Raw genomic sequence first — 7,099 nt, forward strand, 5'->3', positions numbered from 1 at the left:
TGCAAGCCAGAAAGGGTCTCCTCTTCTAAAGACTCGTGTGATTAGATTGTGCCCACTTAGGTAATCTCCCCATCTCAACCTCCATATCCTTAGTCATATCAGTGAAGTTGCTTTTGCCATGTCAGGTACCATTTATAGATTCCAGGGATTAGAACACAGAAAACCTTGAGACTCTTATTCTGCCAACCATGCTAACACATAGGTGCATGCTTACATACGTACATTTTATTGATAACAAAGCTTAGGATTGTCAAATGAAATTATTTCTTTATCATACTTGAGTATGTTGAAGACGCAGTGTTTGGGGGAGCTTTGTAAGCTTCCATCTGGTGCTTTCTCTGTAGACTTCAAAGTGCCATTTGCTTTTCCAGATGGTGTTTTAACATTTATACATAAATCTGGGTACACACAATAGCACACAGAAGTCACGTTTAGGTGTAAACTCAGAAGAATACTAAAGATAAAAAAGAGGCAAATCTCAGCCAGTCTTTACTTGTAATTTGTTAGATGTGAAAAGGAAAACCTGAATTTTTCAGGTTTTCCTTAAAGTATCCTGAATGGGACAGTTGGTTCTTTACCCAGTATCCAAAGGACCTTCCTTTAGGCTGCAAACCATCTTGTGTCAGCTGTGGAGGTACCTACTATATACTTTCTAGTGTCCATGGCTCAAGACTCCAGAATCTTGAGATCAAACTAGTCACTGGCCAGTTGTTGTGAGGTAGATTAAGTTTGGCATTCACATAGTCTCTGGTCTCTGTGACCACCACTGACCTCCAGCAGCCATACCTCTGGTTCCTACTCCAAAGCCCTCGTGTCACAGAATGCCCCACACATTTCCTTGATGTAAGAGGGATGGTATATCTAGCAAACGTTCTTTCATTCATTCAGTTAATTAATACTCACTCTGTGCCAGAAATAATCCTTGGCCCTCAAGGAGCCCAGGCTATGGGGAGAGAGACAAAGACACAGATGATTATAAAACAGGTGAAAGGCAAAGACAAAGGCCATTTTAGGCCATGGTTGTGTGCAGAGGAAGGGCACTAAGCCAGCAAAGAGAATCAGGGAAGGCTGCCTGTAAGCTGTTAACAAGTTTGATTACTTCTCTCTTTTATATGATAATGCTTTTCATTATTAAAAATATATAACCCATTGGACAAAGAAAATTTGGGAAACTCACGTGTAGAAAAATTAACCTATACCTCTATCTTCCAAACATGTCTTCATTTTAAAATTTCCATCTATTTCCTTCTATTATTTTTTCTATTTGTAGAAATAGAGAGAGAGAGATTTGGGAAATTTTATTTTAATATATAAACTTTCACATGCAAGTAGCATTTTCGAAACTTTGAAAATTTAGGGACATCCCTGGTGGTCCAGTGATTAAGACTCTGCACTTCCACTGCAGGGGCTGCGGGTTCAATCCCTGGCTGGGGAACTAAGACCCCGCATGCTGCACAACGCGACCAAAAAAAAAAAAAAAAAGAAATAAAGAAAATTTAGCTGATCACTATCACATAGATTTGAAAATCCACTTGACATTACTATTTCACACAAATTCCTGGTGTAATTTAATTTTCAAATATTTGGGGATTTTCCACATATTTTTGTTATTACTTGGTAATTTAATTCTGTTATGGTCAGAAAACATGCTTTCTATAATTTCAAATTATTAAAATTAATTATAATGTGTTTGACAGATAAGAATATGGTCCATCACAGTGAATGTTCTGTGTGTACTTGAAAAGAATAATTCTGCTCATGTTGGATGAAATGCTCTAAAATGTCAATTAAGTCAATTTGGTTGATAGTGTTATTCAAGTCTTCTTTAATCCTACTTATTTTCTGGCTTATTTTCCTTTCTTTGTTATCCAAAAGGTAACATATTTTAGATATTCTTTTGCACTTTACTTTTTTTAACTTATATCCTGGAAATTATCTACATGTTCATGGAAAACTTCCTCTCAAATTTTTTTCTTTTTATTGTTATAATTTAAATATGAACAGTTGTTTGTGTTTTAACAAACACATTCAGTTGTGTAATGACGACTACAATCATGATGTAGAAAAATTCCATCACCTCCCAAAATTCTCCCATGCCCCTTTGTAATCAAACTTCTCCCACCATCCCAGGCCCTGGCAACTACTTGTCTGTCTCTATCCCTGTAATTTTGCCATTTCCAGAATATCATAGAAATGAAATCACTGTGTAGCCTTTCGAATCTGGCTTCTTTCACTTAGCATAATCTGTGTAAGATTCATATATGTTGAATGAAACAGTAGTTCAGGGACTTCCCTGGTGGTCCAGTGGGTAAGACTCTGCACTCCCAATGCAGGGGGCCCGCGTTCGATCCCTGGTCGGGGAAATAGATCCCGCATGCAGGCTGCAACTAAGAAGTCTGCATGTCGCAACTGGAAAAATAAAAAAAAGATCCCACATGCTGCAACTAAGACATGGCACAGTCTAAATAAATAAATATTTTTTTAAAAAGAAAGAAAGAAAGAAACAGTAGTTCATTCCTTTTGGTTACTGAGTAGTATTCCATTGAATGGCTGTACCACAATTTTTTAGCCATTCACCAGTCTTTGAACATTTGTGTTGCTTGGTAATCATGAATAGAGCTACTATAAGCATTCATATATGCATTTAATGTGAGAACTTTTTTCATTTCTTTTGGGTAAGGCAGAGTAACACTTGCTGGATAATAATGTAAATGTAAAATTAACTCTATAAAAAATTGACAAGCTGTTTTCCAGAGTGACACAAGATTTAAAAGCATTCACTTTCTATAATTAGGAAGATCCTGAAAGTAAGTACCTCTTTATGTTTGGCACCCTCACTTTGCCTCACTTGCCTCACCTAGCCCCAGCCCTGTCTCTAATACATATAGGACTATTCAGGTTATCTGTTTCTTCTTGTGTGAACATCGGTAACTTGTGTCTTTCAAAGAATTTGTCTATTTCATCTAAGGAATTAGGAAACTTTTTCTGTAAGTGACCAGATAGTAAGTATTCATAGGCTTTGTAGGTCACACATATTCTTTGTCACATCTTTTCTCTTTCTCCTTCTCCTCCTCCTTTTTTTTTTTCTTTTGCAAGCTTTTAAAAGTATAAAAACCATTCTAGGCTCATGAGCTCATTGGACCCAAGAGCCATAATCTGCTCCTGGCCTAAGTTATCAAATTTAGGGGCATAAAATTCATAATATCCTTGCTTCTCCTTTTTTTTTTTTTTTTTTTTGGTCATGCCATATGGCTTGTGGGATCTTAATTCTCGAACCAGGGATTGAACCCGGGCCATGGCAGTGAAAACACCAAGTCCTAACCACTGGACCACCAGGGACCTCCCCGTTTGTTTCTCCTTTTAATAACTGTAGAATCTGTAAAGATATTTCCTTTCTTATTTCTGGCATTGGTAATTTGTGTAGTCTTTTTCTTAATCAGTCTAATTAGAGATTTATTTATTTTAATTGCTCTTCTCGAAGAACCAGTGTTGCTTTCTTTGGCCTTTTTTCATTTATTTTCTCTTTTCATTTTCAATGAAATTTGCTCTCTATTTCCTTCTTTCTGCGTGATTTGGCTTTAATTTCCTTCTCTTTTTCTAGTTTATTAAGGAGAAAACCTAGATCATTGATGTGAGACTTTCTTCTTAAAGCTGTAAATTTCCCTCTAACTACTTAGCTGTGCTCCACAAATTTTTATTTTGTATTTTTATTTTCACTAGATTCAAAATGTTTTCTATATTCCCTGCTTCCTCTTTGACTCATGGGTTATTTATAAATGTGTTGTTTAATTCCTAAAATTTTAGGGATTTTCCAAAACTCTGTTTCTCTCTAATTGTGGTTTGCAAACATGATTTATATAATTTCAATTATTTCAAATTTGCTAAATTTTGCATTATGGTGCAGAATTTGATCTAGTGTGGTGAATGTTCGATGTGCAATTGAAAAGAATGTGTGTTCGGCCCTTGTTGGATGGAGTATTCTATACATGTCAATTAACTCAGCTTGGTTTGTGGTGTCATTCAAGTCTTCTATATTCTTACTGATTTTCTGTCTACTTTTTCTAGCAATGACTGAAACAGAAGTGTTGAAGTTTCCAATTATAATTGTGTTTTTGTCTATTCCCTGTTTTTAGTTTTTTCACTATTTAATACATGTCTTTTAAAGCCCTTTATGGCAATATATATTTACCATTGTTATGTCTTCTTGGTGAATTGACCACTTTATCATAATGGAATGGCTCTATCTTTGTTAATATTCTTTGCCCTGGAGTATATTTTTTGACTGTAATATGTCCAATACAGCTAGGTATTTTTAGTTCTTAATACTTGCACTTATATCTTTTACTTTTAACCTATCTACTTTGCTTTTATCTTTAAGGTGGGTTTCCCTCTTTAAAGTGGACAAAAAATAAGTCTTAAGAAATTTAAGAAGTTTGAAATAATATCAACCATTTTTCTAACCACAGTTGTATAAAACCAGAAACAAATTACAAGAAGAAAAATGGAAATTCATAAATATGTGGAGATTAAGCAACATGCTACTGAGCAACCAATAAGTCAAAGAAGAAACCAAAACATAATTTTTTTTAAACTTGAGACAAATAAAAATGAAAATACAACATACCAAAACTTATAGGATGCAGCAAAAGCCCTTCTAAGAGGAAGGTTCATAGCAATAAATGCCTGCATTAAGAAACAAGAAAGATCTCAAATAAGCAACCTAACTTTATACCTCAAAGAACTAGAAGAAAAGAACAAGCAAAGCACAAAACTAGTTGAAGGAAGGAAATAACAAAGATCAGGGTGGAAATAAATATGATAGAGACTAAAAAGACAATAGAAAAGATCAATGAAACCAAGACCTGGTTCTTAAAAATATAAGCAAAATAGACAAAACTTTAGTTAGACTCACCAAGAAAAAAAGGAGAGGACTGAAATAAATAAAATTAGAAATAAAACAGGGGAATTCCCTGGTGGTCCAGTGGTTAGGACTCGGCGCTTTCACTGCTGGGGTCCTGGGTTCAGTCCCTGGTTGGGGAACTAAGATCCTGCAAGCTGGGGGAAATAAAACCACTTACAAAGGATCATAAGAAACTGTTATGAACAAATATACATCAACAAACTGGACAACCTAGAAGAAAAGGATAAATTCCTAGAAATATAAAACCTACCAAGAATGAATCATGAAGAAATAGAAAATCTGAACAGACAAATTTCTAATAAGAAGATTGAAAGAGTAACCATACCTCGAATAAACAAAAGTCCAGGACCAGATGGCTTCATTGGTAAATTCCACCAAACATTTAAAGAAGAGTAAATACCAATCCTTCTACAGCTCTTCCAAAAAATAGAAGAGGAAGGAACACTTCCAAATTCATCTTAAAAGGCCAGCATTACTCTGATACCAAAAGCAGACAAAAACACTACAAGAAAAGAAAACTACAGGTCAATATCCCTGGTGAACATAGATGAAAAAAATCCTCAACAAAATATTAGCAAATCGAATTTGACAATACATTAAAAGGATCATACACCATGACCAAATGGGATTTATCCCTCGAATGTAAGGATTTGCTGTCAACATCTGCAAATCAATGTGATACACCACATTAACAAAATGAAGGATAAAAAATATGTAATAATCCCAATAAATACAGAAAAAGCATTTGACAAAATTCAACATCCATTTATGATTAAAAAAAAAAAGCTCTCCAGAAAGTGAGCATAGAGGGAATGTACCTAAACATAATAAAGGCCATATGTGACAAACCCACAACCTACATCATACTCACAATGAACATCTGAAAGTTTCTCTTTTCTCCTAAGATCAGGAAAAAGATGAGAATGACCACTCTTGTCACTTTTATTCAAGGTAATATCTGAAGTTGTAGCATGAGCAATTAGGCAAGATAAAGAAATAAACATCATTCAAATCAGAAAGGAAGAAATAAAAAGTATTTACAGATGACATAATATTATATATAGGAAACTGTGAAGACTCCACCAAAAAACTGTTAGAATAAATGAAATCAGTAAAGTTGCAGGGTATGAGATCAATATACAAAAACCAGTTGCATTTCTATACACTAACAATAAACTACTAAAATGAGAAATTAAGAAAACAATACCATTTACAATTGCATCAAAAAGAATAAAATAACTAGGAATAAATTTAGCCAAAGAGGTGAAAGACATACTCTGAAAACTATACTACATTCATGAAAGAAATTGAAGACACAAATAAATAGAAAGATATTCTGTGCTCATGGATTAAAATTAATATTGTTAAAATGTCCATACTATCCAAAACAATCTGCAGATTCATTTGAATGTCTATCAAAATTCCAATGGCATTTTTTACAGAAATAGAACAAGCAATCCTAAAATTTGTATGGAACCACAAAAGACCCCAAATAGCCAAAATGATCTTCAGAAAGAAGTTCAAAGCAGGAGGTATCACACTTCCTGCTTTCAAACTATACCACAAATCTACAAAAATCAAAACAGTATGGTATTGGCACAAAAACAGACATATAAATCAATGGAACAGGATAGAAAGCCCAGAAATAAATTCATATATTTATGGTCAATTAATCTATGACAAAGGAGGCAAGAATATACAATAGAGAAAAGACAGTCTCTTCAGCAAGTGGCTCTGGGAAAGCTGGACAGCTACATGTAAAAAAATGAAATTAGAACATTTTCTAACACCATATACAAAAAAAATAAACTCAGAATAGTTTAGAGACCTAAATACAAGACCAAAAACCATAAAATTCCTAGAAGAGAACATAAGTGTAACACTCTTTGAGATAAACATAGCAGTATTTTTTTGGCTCTGTCTCCTAAGGCAAAGGAAACAAAAGCAAAAATAAATAAATGAGATCTAATTAAACTTAAAAGATTTTGCACAGCAAAGGAAACCATGGACAAAACGAACAGACAACCTACCAAATGAGAGAAAATATTTGCAAATGAAATGACTGATATCAGGTTAATATCCAAAATATATAAACAGCTCATACAATTCAATATCAAAGAAACAAACAACCTGGTTAAAAAATGGGCAGAAGACCTGAATAGACATTTTTCCAAAGAA

The sequence above is a fragment of the Orcinus orca genome, chromosome 7 (genome assembly GCF_937001465.1).
Source record: "Orcinus orca chromosome 7, mOrcOrc1.1, whole genome shotgun sequence".
NCBI lineage: Eukaryota > Metazoa > Chordata > Mammalia > Artiodactyla > Delphinidae > Orcinus > Orcinus orca.